Here is a 17,691-nt window from a genome sequence, read left to right on the forward strand (position 1 = left end):
GATTGGCAGGGCCGATTTCATTCAGGTCTTTTAAAAGAAGACACTCCTTAATTGGTGTTCCAAATTTTAATTAAAATCATTAAATGCTCGATAAATTATACCTGGGCTTTTAATATTTGTATTTTTTTAATTATTATTTTTTTTTACTAACCATTCTATAAGGAAACACATATTTACCAGCTTAATGCAGGTAGACATTTGAATAGATATGTGTAAAATCATTTTGTAAGTTATTGTGTCAGATAAGGATGCATTTGACTCCAGAAAACTTGGCCACGGTGGCTTTTGTTTGTGGGTTTTGCAGAGGCGCAGTTGAGTAGGCCATGACTAACTGGATGCTAAATGATGCATCATGGCCCCATGCTTTTATTGTCCTGCTCTGCTTTTGCTTATAGCGTTGGCTTCTGTCCTCATGCTAATAAATTTCAGGCTCTTTTAAGCATTTAATCCTAGTTCCAGGTTTCAAGGGGAAAGACTTTCTACTGGCATGAGTTTAGTCCTTTTTTCAGGAGTGGAAGTTCTCTCCATGGACTTCTGCCGGCATTTCCTTGGTTGAAATTGAGTCATATATCTGTGGCTGCAAGAGAAGTGGGTAAATTGAGTGCTTCTAGCTACCATTGCAGAAGAAAGTGAAGGAGAAGGAGCTTGGGAAAGTCTAACCTACGGTATTAGGGTTTTATAGAGAAACAGATCAATAGGATGTCGTCTGTCTGTCTATCTGCCTATCTACTGTCTATAAAGAGAGGTCTTAAGAATTGGTTCACATGATTTGGGGCAAGTCTAAAATCTGCAGGGAAGGCTGGCATCTGGAAATTCTGGCAGGAGTTGATGTTGCAGCTCCAATCTGAAAGTGATTTGGAGGCAGAATTCCTTCTCTTTGGCTTTTTGGGGAACCTCATTCTTTTCTCTTAAAGCCTTCAACTGATTGGATGAAGCCTACCACACTCTGAAGGGTAATTTGCTTTACTCAAAATTTATTGATTTAAATGTTAATCACATCTGAAAAATACCTTCAAAGCAATATCTAGATTGTTGTTTGACCAAACAGCTGGGCACCATAGCTTAATCAAGTTGATACATAAAATTAACCATCATACTTACATTATTTACTAAGGTTTAATAATAAGCACTGGTTTAGAATCTTTGCGTATTCAAGTCTAGTATCAGCTTCAATGGATTGACTTGTTTCCAATTCATGTTATAGTTTGTGTGTATTAAATGCAATAATGATTCTATGTATCCCAGAAAATTCTCATGTTAACTCTGAAATAGAGTTAAAATGCTGACTAGTATCTATTTAAACAAGGGAAAGGCTTTAAAAAAAATACATTGAGATATTGTAGGCTCCTATTTAGTTCTAAGATGGTAAATGGCTTGTAGTCTTTTAACCAATGAGATTACTTTTACCTAAATGGGCCAGAGAATGCTAGGAGGGATAGTGGAATGTTGACTCACCTGGAAATTAGGAGACCTAGGTTTTTATATTATTTCTGACATCAGCTGGCCTATCACCTTGTCTTTCTGAACCACCTATAAAAGCGACTACTAGTAATAGATCCCCTACCTTCCCTACTGGATTGTGACAGTTATATGAGATAATGGATCTAAAAAATTATTTATTGACCACAGATGAAAAAAATACATAAAGAGACACTAGAATATAAAGATAAATGTCTCATAATAACCTCCTCTTTGGAGGATGGCATGGCTGATGAGCTGTCAAATGAAGGGAAGAGCTGTAGCAGACTCAGAAATGATCTGGCTTAAACTCTGTTAGAATAAGCTGCATCCTCAAAGGAACATCCATCTCATGAGTGTGATTCTCTGAAAAGCAATAGGAGGGCAGGTCCATTTCCTGGTAGAATGAGGAATGTTTTGAAATTAACATCAGGTTATTAGGTTTGGTCAGCATGGCAGCTGTTTGAATCCACGCTCTCCTTTGGAAATAAACAACAATTATTCAACTAATATTGACAAAAATCTATTTTAAGAAATATTTCATTTTAAGAAACAAATTTCTAGAGCTAAATATTAATTTTTAAAAAATTAAGGAAGGGTGTGACAGAAGAGCTTACCTAATGTTGCGTATATTAACCTTTTCACTGCGTTAATTGATTTCAAGTTTGTTCTCCAAAATGTGTCAAAAATCCATAGAAAGTAATTACGGTATTTTTATTTTTAAGGAAATACAGTTAAAGTGCTACATTTTATTAAAATAAATGATAACTTTAAAGTATAAAAATTTCCTATTGTTATTCATTCTTGAAAAACACAAAAATATAGAAAAATGTACATCTGCTTGCCTCAACTTCCTTTCTGGAACACTGAGATTGGGGGTCAAGTCGAACGCTGCAGTCAGCGGTATGGAATTACCGTTGGATTATAGATGAATGTCGCAGAGAAATTGTTAAAGAACAGCCTCTAAATAGCCTCAAGTAATCTCAGTTAATTTTACTTGTATGTAGAATAATTAGGCACAACTAAAAGTCATTGGCAATTTCCTAATTCAGTGAGCCATCATTTCAAGCATATCAAAATCAGCTAAACTTCCAAAAATAGTTGATTATAAACATACTCACTGAATAGGATTTGCATAACCCTAACTACATTTAACATTAATCTCTGACTTCTTTCATAGAATCCTAAATGTCTTTAGGAAAATGATTTTAATGCCTATATATGATATAAATTTCTTATTTATGAAATTTATAAGTTATACCTAGCAGTTGAATTCCTTTAAAATACTGATTCTGAAACTCTTAAACACTAGCTGTTAACACGTTCTCTTGCTGTTCATGTGAAATGGACACTTAAAATTTCAAAGTTGCTTCAAATTTTCAATGCTGGTTATATGTGATCTGTCCTTTGTCCTAGCAATTTACTTTCAATCATTTGTCCTAAGGAAAGTAGAGATGATTTTAGTTTTATGTGGAATACTTAATATGTGAGACAGGGAGAAATGGTTAAATTACTGTGTATTCGTGTGATAGAATTATAGCCATTAAAAATGATTGCCTGCATTTATTATACGGAATAGAAAAAAACATCTGACATATGCTATATGAAAAGAATGGGATAAAAATAGAAAATACAGCATTACCTCAATTCAATATATGTTATATATTGCAGTATAATTAGGACTTTGGGGTTAGGTAGTACATTGTAGTTATTCTTGATAAGAACATGTTCATATATAAAATACTGTGGGTACTCTGTTTAATGAAATTTAGAATGCTCTTCTATGAGGGGAAATAAAAACAAAACAAACATGGTGAATTTATTGCCAAATCATTGGCTTGTAGTCAATATAGGAAAATTTATTTGAATTTGATGCTGTAGGTACTGTGTTCTTTAGTGGTGAAGTTCTATGATTACAACAGCTTTTAGGAAGACAGCTGACGTATAGAACATGGAAAATTGTAGAGAAGTAACTGGATTTGAAAGGGTAGATAGGAAACTGTCTTCCAGGATAGGTTGTCACTCACTGGTACTAGAGTGTGGAAAGGGGCTCAGTATTGGTTTTTATAGATCATAAAATTAAAGTTAGATGTCTTATCGTGTTTTTAAAAATAATACTGACGTCTTTATATTTCAGATAGAGATCGGATAGGAATAAGATCTGAGAAGAGAGAAATGATGGGGAAACAGGTTGCTCTAAAGAGGCTTAGTTTTGACCACTGGAAGGAGCTTCCCTGCTAATGATTAGCCTGCTCTGGACATAATCACGCAGGCCGAGGAGCACTTAGTCTAAAGGTGGCACTTCGAATACAGAAAGAAACACCTGAAACTAATAAATAAAAAAAAAAAAAAAAAAGAATTAGACCCGTGCGTTAAATGAAACACACTAAGAGCTGGGCTATAACAGGAAGACAACCTACTAAAAAGAACTATTTTAACTATTGTGCTAAGAAGTACATTTCTAGTAAAGATAAAATTTCCTTGGTTGCAACATGTTTGCTCTTGTGCAGTTATTTCTCTTTTTAGTGTGAGAAAATTTTAAGTATTCCAATGCACATTTCTGAGGTAAACTTTCTGAAATATTTTGTTTTGAGCAGTCCCTTTAATGCTTAAATAATTTATCTTTCTCATCACAACCATGAAAGCAGTTGCCTTGTTATATGTCATTTTTCCTTTTGGTGGTCACATTAGTTATATATGAATTATGAAGTAAGAAAAATCAAAGAAAACTTTTGTTTATTTCTGTCAGTCTATATCTTTAGTCTGTGTTGCTAAATTAGACTCACTACACAGTCTTACCTCAGAACACTCATTTTCTTGTGCCAAATAAAGAAGGACAGGCATTACTCTGGAGGCTACTCTGTCATTCATCCAATTAAAATGTTGGTTGTTGACAGTCTATCATTTGGACAAAATACTCATTTGGCACAGTTTACATTTTCAGAGTTCATTCATCCATGACAAGGATAACAAATAGCTGCTTAAGGGGAATTTTTCACGAACAAAATTGCTTGAATAAAAAGGAAGGATGGATGGAAAAGAAAACCGAATGCTGTTGTACTTAGAAACGAGATGGGGATACTCTTTTGATTTATTTACTTTTTACTAAATTCTGGGTCAGTCACATGGAAATACTGCATTTAAAAATAAGTGTTATAATAACACAACATTCACAGCTCTCAGACTCGAAACTGAGGTTGCCATATTCAGGTGTTGACTTTATGTAGCTCATAAATCACTGGCCACTGTTTAGACAGCATTCATCTGCAAAGTTGGTGCAGCGAAGTGTCCTGTTCAATGCTTTTTAAAACCAGATTGCTGCAGAGCAGTTTCTGACTAGACAGATCTGGGAAGAAGGCTGAGACAACCTCTTATTTATTGATTCAGAAGACAGTTTTTGGCAAAGAAATAACTTGAAGGTTAAAAAAAAATCAAGATTTCAGAGCTCCTGCAAAGTACTAATTAAAAGATAATCTATATTTATAGTGTTTTAAACCATTAATTAATATATATGTCATTACGTAACATTTTGGGAAAACTTGATCAACCTTATAAAATTCTTTAGAGGATAAAAAGGAATAATACTTCTAAACTAAACCCACATTTGGAGAAAATTAATTTGCTTCTAATTGACTTTTGGTTCTACATGCCCTACAAAATAAAAGCACTCTTGCATGGTTTCTAGGTCAGGATTCTTGGACGAAAGCAAAGCACTACTGCTGACTAATTTACACAGAAGAGATTTATTAAAGGACCCCGAGAACTAGGTTGAGGCTAGGTTGGCAGGGACAGGGCCCAGAATTATGCTCCAGCCCCTATCTGGTGTGACGTCAGGTGCCACCATGGCTGTGCATGCAACAGACACTGCCCCTGGAAATCACTGCCACAGGGAATCAGATGTAGCTGCCTTAGCAGCCACCATCCTTTCAGGCAAGCAACCCACACTGTTTACGAGGTTGGACAACTAAGCTAGCGAACTCCTCCTAGAAAGTGCTACATACCCCATTGCTGAATATCACTACAGTCACCTTTGAAGTACTCCCCTTGGGAAGCTATGCACTGACTCCAGCGTCTAGTCCACCCTTCCCAGCAATTTTGGAACTCTTTTTCTGGAATGGCCATCAGAGCTGTTGTCTTATTACCCTTGATGTCCTGAATGTCATCAAAATGTCTTCATTTCAATATTTCCTTTATCTTCGGGTAAAGAAAGAAGTCACTGGGGGCCAGACCAGGTGAGTAGGGAGGATGTTCCCATACAGTTATTTGTTTACTGGCTAAAAACTCCCTCACAGACAGTGCCGTGTGAGCTGGTGCACTGTCGTGATGCAAGAGCCATGAATTGTTGGTGAAAAGTTCAAGTCTTCTAACTTTTTCACGCAGCCTTTTCAGCACTTCCAAATAGTAAACTTAGTTAATTGTTTATCCAGTTGGTACAAATTCATAATGAATAATCCCTCTGATATGAAAAAAGGTTAGCACCATCATTGCAACAAGCTCGCTAACTTGTCACACCGCGTGTGCTTCTTCATGTGGCTGGCTTCCTGGATCAGATGGGGCTGGTGGGGAAATCCCAGGTCAGATTTCTGCAGCCTAGCTTTAGGAAGGTTGTGAACATGACTGTGTTCCCCCACTTTGACAAAGATGGGGGATGCCTCAAACATAAGAATGAGGTATAGATGATGAAAATCCAGAAAAGAATTAAAATGTCTGTGGCATGCAAGGCCTTAAACAGCTTCATAGCTTACTCTGTTCCATGCTCATGTTGCCCCATAGATCCTGTGTTCTGGCCACAGACTCTTCATTAGCCCTCATCATCCCTTATAATTTTTTGACACTGGTTTTGCTCACCTTGTTCCCTGAGCCTGGGATTCTCTCCTCTCCCATTTATGTAGACTGTCCTTCAAGGGCTACCTCAATAACCATGTCTTCCACAAAGTTCCTTTTTTTCCCTAGAAGGAAATATCTTCCTTCATTCAGAGTTTTCTTTCTTGTTCTTGCTCTTACTCTCTTTTTTGGTTTCTGTCTTTTCCCCACTAGAATGTAAACTCTTTACGATGAGGTGCCATTCCTCAGTCATTTTGTAGAGCTTCAAGTCATACTGATGATTAAGCTGTGTTCACTGGTGTGTCCTCTTGTCAAAAGAGTTTTCAATATGACTCTTTAAGACTCTAATTTTATAATGTTTGAATGGGAATTTACATTTTTATTTATTTCCTCCAAACGCTGTTTTGCATATAGCTTCAGGTATTATCTCTATGTATAATTTGAAAAATAAAACAAACCTGGAAGTTACATACTTTGAATTTTTCTCTCCAAATAATAATGCATAATGTTAAGGAAAATTGTTTTGATTAGGACCAAGCCTGCCTACCTGCTTGCCTAAGAGTAAGTTCAATTGTAGAAGTATGCCTTCATGCAAAGAATTTTTCAGATTGAAAATAAAAGACAAAGCACATATCTGGAATATTGCTAAATGAAGACTTGGAATGTAGACGATCTTATTCTGACTGGTACTTGGAATTTATACCATGTAGTAAACTTTATTTCACTGAGTCTGGATTTATATTTGGGTCATGAATTAATCTTCACTGGTGTTGAAAATGATGGGCTGAAAATCAGGGTGCTCACAGCTTTTTCATGGAGAGCCTGTCATATCAATTAACATGGGAAATCTGTAAGTACTGCCTCAAGATGAGATGATAACACCTGAGAATACGAAGACATAAAGATCAATCATATTTTAAATTCTGATTATTCTATTTCATATAATAGTGGCAGATTATTTCCATTGCTAGGGACCTTTTTCTGTTACCTGAGTTCTAGAGCTATTAAATAAATTATGATCTCAGTACATTACCTTAGATTCTAAAGTAGTTTATGCTATTTAAGTTACAGTGTCATTGAAAGAGTTTTTTAAAGGCTTGACATGAAATCGAAATGTTCTAAATCCCTTTTTTTGTTTGGGTTACCTTAGTCCTTGAGGACGTGGGCGAACACATTCTCATTGCTTACATGCATCGTACATTTTCTATGTACAAGATATAAGAAATTTAAATCTGTTTTCTAGATCTAAAGGAATGTGGGAAGGCATATTGCTTGCTTGTTTTGTTTTTGTTTTTAAAGCAAACTGAATCTTTCTTTACAGATGTGACAAATTTCTGATCATGGAATGATTTAAAATATGATGAATCTTCTTCTGACTCTTGCTAACTAGTCTCACTCTTAGCTTTTGTAGTGATAACTTAATATGTGAATCAGAAATTAAAGTTTTTCAGAAGAGGTAATTGTCAAAAAGATGTCATTAGACTTTTATAAAAATTTTATTTTAGGAATATAATCTTTAGACATTATGTTATTAACCTTTTATAAAATACATTCAGAATAAATCTACACATTAGTAATTCTATGTAAATTCTTAAAAATTAAAGAATATGCTTTCTTGGGGGGAAATTATGTAAAATTTGCCTTGTCCCTCTTTTTATAAACTTCGCTCTAAAAATTTTACTGATATAAAAAAATGCATCAGTGCATATTTTCGTGTGTATATATGTATACTGTATGTATATAGTAGGTACAGAATATATGAGAGTATATTTGTGTGGATGAGATAGATGTATATTATATGTTATATGATATATATTAATTTACCTCAATAATTATAGATATATGTCTGTCATTATGTATATGCACATACATATACATACACACAGCTTTATTAGTGGACAAGTTCTTGCCAATGCTTGATTGTGATTTTTATATGATGCCTTTTGGCATAAGTGAAACTTTCCCAAACTTCTCACTATATCACTTTTGATTCAGCAAGAACCATTTAAATTCCCATGATATGAATACTAGCTCATAAAAATCATCTAACAGATAAATATTACCTGAGAGTAACACTCATTGAAACTATCAAAACGCTGTTAATTTGTTTTATTTAAATGAGTCATTATTGTCTTATAAATGTTAGTCTCTAAAATTTCTATTAAGTATTTGCAAAATATTACATTTGTCAAGTTTCTCTCACTTTCATAAAATTAAATATACCCCATATTCTTGAATATAGATTTTCTTCAGGTATCATAATAAAATTAAGTTATTATTATTTAAAAGTTTTATTCCTAAAGAAGATGGTCCTGATTAGCTGGCATAAAAGAAGGTATTCACATTTATTGAACCAGATACTGTGCATAACGTGATCTATATTACTTTGTTTTTACAGTAACCCTGAGTGTATGTTTATCTCCATTTTATAGATGAAGCAGACTGATGCTTTGAGGGGGTGAAATAATCTCTCTAAAATCTATCTGACTCCAATCCTGTGCTGTTTGCACTCTACCTCACCACAATGGGGAGGGAGTGCACACACTGGTTTGAATTTTTCAAAGTTGTCCTGTGTTTGATGATATATTTGGGAGGTAAAACTTAGGTTTAACATTTTCGTCACTTATAGCATGTTTCCAATTGAGTGGATAACAAGTTACCACATTATTTTCGTTTGATCCTTATATTTACCCTGCCTCCAGTGGAAAGTCTCCATTAGGGTCCTTTCAGGGAATCAACAGTTGCATTTTTATGGGTCCGCAAGTTCTCCAGAGAAGCCACTCTGTGTTTTTATTTGGATGGTAATTCAATAATATGTGATGACACATGAAGAGATTATGGATTGTTTGGAGGACACCAGTGTAACTGAGTCTTACTGTGCAATATCAATCTATGTATATCCATGTTTACTCTTTCTTTGGAGCCAAATAGGACTCTTCATTATCATGAGTAAGGGTAGCAGAAGAGGGTCAGACATAATATGGACATAATATATTAGCACCAAAATGTAGATTAAAATATTATCAATGCACACGATGAGAAAGGTTTTGCAGTAGTTCAAACAGAGAAAACTGCTGGAGGAATTGCTTCATCAACTGGTGATATATGCATGCCGAACTCAGAAGAACCTGTGACCTAAACAAAAAGCAAAACCATAATTGTTAGACTAAAACATTACTAAACTTAATGTTAATTCAGATGTTAATAAATTGCCATTGTTTGTGGGTCACCACAATAAAAATGAGATTCGGGGGGTTCACTACTAAACATTGCCAGAAAATTTGGAAGGCGTTAACTGGAAATCTCACGGAATTAGGTGACTGCTTGCTTGGCACATTGTACCAGGTTGCACAGAGCTGGGGAACACACGTATGGGAGCTGCAGTAAAGCTGCTTTCTATGAATATCTTTGGTCAGTGCTAAATCTCTTTTCGAATGATAGCTCTTCAAGGATTCTTAAACTTAGAGTTTCTGCTTGGAAAGTGATAGTCATGAAACTATTGTTTTTCTGTGGACTTCAACCCTAAGTCTCCAGTCTCCCTCTCCTGTGGTGCTTGGAAAGGTGCCAGCTGAAATTAATCTGCGGAAGGCTTGGCATCTCTAACCCAGAGGTCTCCTTTCTTGGATTAAGCATTTATAATATCAGTCCCTGAGAGTATGTATTTTATTTCCTCTGCCCTTAATGGTATCTCTGTTTGGGAACATTTGAGAAACACTGTTATATATAAGGAATATAGAAAAAGAAGAGAGGGAAGAGACTCATGGATTTTTCATTTTGGACGGTATGGGAGAAGAGGCAGGTAGATAAAAAATTGAGGATTTCTTGCTCATCTTTTTATTCCCTACAGTATTTAGCATAGTCCCTTACAGATGGCAGGCATGTAAAAGTGCTTGTGGGTTTTTTGATTCATTTCCTGTTCTTATTAAGGAAAAATGCTGGTCATTGAGCACGAGCTCCTCAACTTTGTCAGTAAATTTTCTTTAAAACTCTTCAACTGGCTGGTACTTTTTTTCCCTTATTTTTAAATCCATAGATGTAAAAGGCTATGACTTTCTCAGAGAAAAAAGAACAAAACTTTGAGAGAAGTGAAACTATAAAAATATTATTTGAGCCACAAAACTTATTTTTAACAGTCTTCCCATACTTAGCAGTAACTCAAATAGCATCAGGGAAGCACAACTTGATTTGGTGAGATATAGTGGGGGTGCTTGGCTGAATTTTTCACCTTTATTAATATCACTATTTTGTTCAGCTTTTTTTTTTTTGTCTTTAAGTATGGGGGCTGCTGTTAAGTAGCATGGTTGAAGTAATTTTTTTGTTTGTTTTAGAAAAAAATAGACATTTCTAGAAATTTTTATTTCTCATTCTATAGCTGTTTCTTAAAGAATAATTTTGGTTAAGGGGTTTTGGAAGTAAGCGTATTTCCAGAAAGGATTTCTTCAAATGAGGAAATTATGCAAAGTTAGGTCAAGGTAAAATAAAAGATTATAGGAATTATAGGATTAAAAGTAAAAAGTACATATGTTTTTAAATCTAACAATAAATTTATATGAAATTTTGGTTTAGGTTGAAATTATGTAAGTATTCATAGATAATTTTGCATTAATCTATACTCTGTACTTTTTTATTAGTTTCCAGTGCACAAAACAATGTAATAGACATTTATCATTTATATCCCTCACACAGTGATGACCCCCTTCCCCCGTCTACTACCCCTCTGACATCGTATATAGCCATTACATTTCCACTGTCTCTATTCCTAATGCTGTAAATACTCTGCACTTTTAATTGATACATTTAAGTAAAACATATGAAAATTTCTATTTGTTATTAAATATGGGTTACGTTAAATACTGAAGTGTCTTAGTGTAAGTTGCTTTTTAATGTTTAATAATTGGTATTAAGATGAGTAATTATATTTAAGCAATACATCTCTATATAAATAAATGCGATCAGGTAGAAAAGTAGTATGAGAATACAATACCGGGGATGCCAAAAAATTTTATACACATTTAAAGAGATGTTAACACCAGACGACGTTGCTCAAGCAGTAGTTCACTGTAATCAGAAGTGTCTGGACGCCAATGGTAACCACTTTGAGCACCTCTTATAATTACAGGAGTCAAACGTGACGTGTATTCATCTTTTGTTATCGGTATATATTAATACAGTTTTTTCCTTTCTTAATGTGTGTATACATTGTTTTGGCACCCTCTGTATTTTCAGTTTTTTTTATAATGTATTTTCTATATTTTGACAGTTAGAATTATTTCTCAGGCTTTTCTCAAATTTCCTGTAAATTCAAATGTGCAATGTTAGTGCAAGAAATAACATAAGATTTTGACTCTAACATTTTTGAGAAACAATTGAAAGAATATAAATGGAAAACTGTGACGGTCTATGCTGCTTAATTAATATTCAGATATGTTAGAGTACCATGGAAACTTTGAGAATCATTTTTAGACTCTACCTCCAGTTAAGAATGCTTAAACTAGCCATTAAACTAGCCAGTTGACTCTTTAGTCTATTTACTTACTCACATCTTTATTTCTCTCTCTCTCATGAGACTTACCATATTTTGCTTCATATTCCGATTTGTGTACTAATATAGTTAGTGTTAGATGTTAATCTTGTTATGAATAAGAGTTTAATTTTTGATTATCTTTGTATATTTCTTAGATATTTTTCCTAGTAGACATGTAAATAATATTGTACAAATCATGGGAATAATGCCAATCTCATCATTTTCAAATAATAATTTGTTACTTGTTGATGTTTTCCCTTCATATTTCCTGAATTTACCTCTGGGATTATAGTTTCTTTTTTGACTTACAGTTTGCATCTTTTTTAAAAAAACTATTACTAATTTCAGGTATACAAAACAATGTGACAGTTAGACATTTACACCCCTCACAAAGTGATAACCCCTCTCCCACAGTCTACTACCTCTCTAACATCGTATGTGGCTGTTACAGTTCCATTGACTTTATTCCCTATACTGTACTCCACATCCTGTGACTATATATATTTAATTATAGTTGATATTCAGTATTATTCAGCTTCAGCTTCAGGTGTACAGTGCAGTGGTCAGGCACCTACACAGTCCGTGACGTGGTCTCCCTAATAAGACACGTGTCCGTCTGACACCCTACAAAATCTTTACAACACTATTGATTACATTCACCAAACTGTCTTTCATATCCATGTGGTAATATTGTGACTACTTATTTGCACTTTCTAATCCTTTTACTTTCTCCCCCATCCTCACCCCCTCCTATCTAGCAACCATCAGTTTGTTCTCTGTATCTCTGAGTCTATTTCTGTTTAGTTTGCTCATTTATACTGTTCTTTAGATTCCATATATAAGTGAGATCATGTGGTATTTGTCTTTCTCTGTCTGACTTATTTCACTTAGCATAATGTTCTCTAGGTTCATCTATGTCATTGCAAATGGTAAGATTTCATTTGTTTTGTGGCCGAGTAATATTCCATTGTATAAATGTACATAGTTTCTTAATCTAGTCATCTACCGATGGGCGTTTCGGTTGTGTCCATGTCTTGGCTATTGTGAATAGCACTGCAATAAACATAGGGGTACATAATTTTTTTTGAATTAATGTTTTGGATCTCTCTGGATAGATACCCGAGAGTGGAATTGCTAGGTCATTTTCAATTTTTTGAGATACCTCCATACTGTTTTCCGTAGTGGCTGCACCAGTCTCCAGTCTCACCAACAGTGCACAAGGGATCCCTTTTCTCCATATCCTCATCAGCACATGTTGTTTGCTGATTTATTGATGATAGCCATTCTGATTGGAGTGAGGTAGTATCTCATTGTGTTTTTATTAGCATTTCTCTAATGATTAGTATGGTTGAGCATTTTTTCATATATCTGCTGGCCATCTGTATGTCCTCTTTGGAGAAATGTCTCTTCATGTTCTCTGACCGTTTTTTAATTGGGTTGTTTGTTTTTTTGGTGTTGAGTTGTATGAGTTTTTTAATAAATTTTGGATATTAACCCCTTGTCAGATGTATCATTGGCAAATATCTTCCCCCATTCAGTATCTATTTCTCTTTCATTGATGGTTTCCTTTGCTGTGAAAATATTTTTCAGTGTTACTGATAGTTTCCTTTACTGTAAAAACTTTTTAGTTTGATGTAATCCCATAAGTTTATTGTTTCTTTTGCTTCCCTTGCCCAAGGAGCTATATCAGTAAAAATATTACTAAGGATAATGTTCTGTAAGCTTACTTTCTATATTTTCTTCTAGGAGTTTTATGGTTTCGGGTCTTACATTTAAATCTTTAATCCATTTTGAATTTATTCTTGGATATGGTGTAAGGAGGTAGTCCAGCTTCATTTTTTTGCATGTGTTTATCCACTTTTCCTAGCACCATTTATTGAATAGACTGTCTTTACCCCAGTGTAAATTCTTGCTTCCATTGTCATAGATAAAATGACCATAAAGGTATGGATTTATTTCTGGGCTTTCTATTCTGTTCCACTGATCTGTGGGTCTGTTTTTATACCAATATCATGCTGTTGTGATCACTATAGCCTTATAGTATGATTTAATGTCAAGTAGTGTGATACTTCCCATTTTGTTCTTATTTCTCAAGATTGCTGTGGCTATTCAGGGTCTTTTATGGTTCCATATAAATTTTAGGATTATATGTTCTAGTTCTGTGAAAAATGTCATTGGTAATTTGATAGGGATTGCGTTGAATCTATATATTGCCTTAGGTACTATGGACATTTTAACTATATTAATTCTATTCTATCTAATTAACTATATTAATTAATTATATCCATGAACATGGTATGTGTTTCCATTTATTTGTATCTTCTTTAATTTCTCTCTTCGGTGTCTTATAATTTTCTGAGTACAGGTCTTTTACTTCCTTGGTTAAATTTATTCCTAAGTATTTTATTGTTTTTGAAGCAATTGTAAATGGGATGTTTTCTTAATTTCTCATTCTGATATTTTGTTATTGCTGTATACAAATGCAAAATGATTTCTGAATATTAATTTTGTATTCTTCTGCTTTACTAAATTCATTTATCAGTTCTAATAGTTTTCTGATGGAGTCTTTGGGGTTCTGTCTATATAGTATTATGTCATCTGCATTTAACGACAATTTTACTTCCTCCTTTCCAATTTGGATGCCTCTTATTTCTTTTTCTTGTCTGATTGCTGTGGCTAGAACTTCCAGCACTATGTTGAATAAAAGTGGTGAAAGTGGGCAACCTTGTCTTTTTCCTGATCTTAAGGGGAATAATTTTAGCTTTTCCCCATTGAGTATAATGTTAGCGGTGGGTTTATCATATATGGTCTTTATTATGTTGAGATATGATCCCTCTATTCCCACTTTGCTAAGACTTTTTATCATAAATAACTGCTGGATTTTTTTCAAATGCTTTTTCTGCATCTATTGATATGACCATGGTTTTTATTTTTCATTTTGTTAATGTGATGTATCACGTTAATTGATTTGTGGATATTGAACTAACCTTGCATACCAGGAATGATCCCACTGTTCGTGGTGTATGATCTTTTTAATGTATTGCTGAATTCAGTTTGCTAATATTTTGTTGAGGATTTTTACATCAATGTTCATTAGGGACATTGGCCTACAGTTTTCTTTTTTTTGTAACGTCTTTGTCTGATTTTAGGATCAGGGTGGTAGTGACCTTGTGAAAAGAGTTTGGCAGCTTTCCCTCTTTCTGGATTTTTTGGAATAGTTTGAGGAGAATAGGTGATAATTCTTTTTTGAATGTTTGGTAAAATTCACCTGTAAAGCCATCCAGTCCAGGACTTCTGTTTGTTGGGATCTTGTTTATTACTGATTCAATTTCCTTGGTAGTAGTCAGTCTATTCATATTTTTGTTCCTTCTTGATTCATCCTTGGAAGATTGTATGATTTTAGAAAATTATCCATTTCTTCCAGATTGTCTAATTTGTTGGCATATAGTTGCTCATAGTGTTTTCTTAAAATATTTTGTATTTCTATGATGTCTGTTGTAACTTCTCCTCTTTCATTTCTGATTTTATTAATTTGAGTCCTCTCTTTTTCTTGATGAGTTTGGGTAAAGGTTTGTCAATTTTGTTTATCTTTTCGAAAAACGAGCTCTTGGTTTCTTTGATCTTTTGTATTGTTTTTCTGGTCTTTATTTCTTATTTCCACTCTGATCTTTATTATTTCCTTCCTTGTACTCCCTCTGGGCTTATTTTGCTGTTCTTTTTCCAATTCCCTTAGGTGTAAAGGTAGACTGCTGATTTGAGATTTTTCCTGTTTCTTTAGATAGGCCTGCATTGCTACGAATTTCTTTCTCACGACTGCTTTCGCTGCATCCCATAGATTTTGAGTCATTGTATTTTCATTTTCGTTTGTCTCAAGGTATCTGTTGATTTCTTCCTTGATCTCATTGTTGACCCGTTCATTATTTAGTAACATGTTATTCAGACTCCATGTATTTGTGTTTTCTGCTTTTCTTCTTATAATTGATTTCTAATTTCATAGCATGGTGGTCAGAGAAGACGCTTGATATGATTTCAGTTTTCTTAAATTTATTGAGATGGTTTGCACATTGAAATTTAAATGTATGAATAAAAAAAATTTGAACACAAGTACTCTCATCTCTATTTTTTCATATTCACATTTAGTATAACTCAGTAGAGCAAAGAAACTCCTAATTTGCATCTAAAAGAATGTGCCATGTATCAGTTTCAATATTGTTAAATAGGGAAAAATACCAATAAACATATTTATGATGTGGAATAGTTGATCTCATTGTTTTTTAGTTTGAAAACGCATCTAAAGAGAGAAGATTATACATATAAGTGGTTTCCATAGATAGCATTTTTAGACTTATTTGCATTAAGATTTCTACATGACCAGCATGAGAAAGGTGCTGAGACTGATAATAAATTTGGAAATTTTCTTCAGTCATAGGTTTACTTTTTATGTACATTTTGTTATATAATAGGGAGACCCTTATCCTTGGTTTTGCTTCCCATGATTTCAGTTACCTGTAATCAACTGCAGTTTGAAAATATTAGATAGAAATTAATAAGTTTTAAATTGCGCAGTGTTTGGAGTTACTCAGTTTTTCTGGGTCTCTCCCATGTATACAGGAGGTATACATGTTATTAAACTTTAATTCTTTTTCTCCTGCTAAATAAATAAATGATTGAATGAGTGAATGAAGGCATGAATGGATGAATGATTTGTGTGCTGTTTTTGAGTAGCATGGTGAAATCTATGCCATCCACTCCATTCTATCCTGGATGTGAATCTCTTCTTTGTCCTGCATCTCCATGCTGTAGATGCTCCTGGCCCATCAGTCAATTAGTAGCCATCTTGATTATCAGATGGACTATTGGGGTATTGCAGTGCTGGTATTCAAGTCACCTTACTTTACTTAATAATGGCCCCAAAGCACAAGAGTAGTGAGGCTGGCAATTCGGACATGCCAAAGAGAACCCGGAAAGTGCTTCCTTTTAGTGAAAAGGTGAGTATAGTACAATAAGAGATTTTCAGACAGAGAGAGACAGAGAGACAAGAGAGAAAAAGACAGAGACAGTGACAGAGACATCACATTCATGTAAATTTTATTACAGGATATTGTTATAATTGTTCTGTTTTTATTATTAGTTATTGTAAATCTCTTACTGTGCCTAATTTATAAACTTTGTTATCGGTATGTGTGCATAGGAAAAAAACAGTATATATGGAGGTCAGTTCTATTTGAGGTTTCAGTCATCCTGGGAGTCTTGGAACGTATCCCCCATGGATAAGGTTCGACTACGGTAGTTTAAGGTACCATTTTTCCTGTTGTAATTGTTGTACAGTGTATCATTTTTTAAGCTTAAGAGCACTTTAAAACTTCTCTGATATCTTTTTGATTATTTCATTGCTACAGAGTTGACTCACTTTGAATGTTTAAGCATTTCTGATGCTGGTTCTTTTGTTTAGACAAACTTTAGAAAATCCCTAATCCTGAGAAGTCTGAATAGACTAGTTGGTTTTATGGCAACAGTTTGATGAAGTTAAAATGGCTTCTCTGGGCCCCCATCAGTGCAGTTTTCCCATCCTACAGACAGCAGTATGCTCTGCTTCTTTCTGTTCTTGGCACATCTTTCCAATACGGTCTTTATGCTGCCTGTGTTGGCTTTACAGGCTTCTTTCTCTGCTTGACTTTGTCCACAGATGAGGGTTTGACATACAGCAGATACTCACTAAAATGGTGAGAATGAATGAATGAATGAATGAATGAATGGGTGAATGAATGAATGAATTTTGATTTCTCAAATGTTGGAGGATCTTTGAACATTTTTGACCAAAAATAACATGGTGAAAAAATGTGTCTTCAGAATACTTATTTCCTGATGCTCTTTAAAATGGCCAT

General features: G+C 34.2%; 1 protein-coding gene across 1 annotated transcript in view; it reads left to right on the forward strand.

The window, feature by feature from the left end:
• Window positions 1–17,691, forward strand: part of CHSY3 (chondroitin sulfate synthase 3) — a gene marked incomplete at its 5' end in the record, with an annotated part of 252,825 nt that overhangs the window by 24,868 nt on the left and 210,266 nt on the right. The window lies entirely within an intron of this gene.

This window comes from Rhinolophus hipposideros (genome assembly GCF_964194185.1).
Source record: "Rhinolophus hipposideros genome assembly, chromosome: 23".
NCBI lineage: Eukaryota > Metazoa > Chordata > Mammalia > Chiroptera > Rhinolophidae > Rhinolophus > Rhinolophus hipposideros.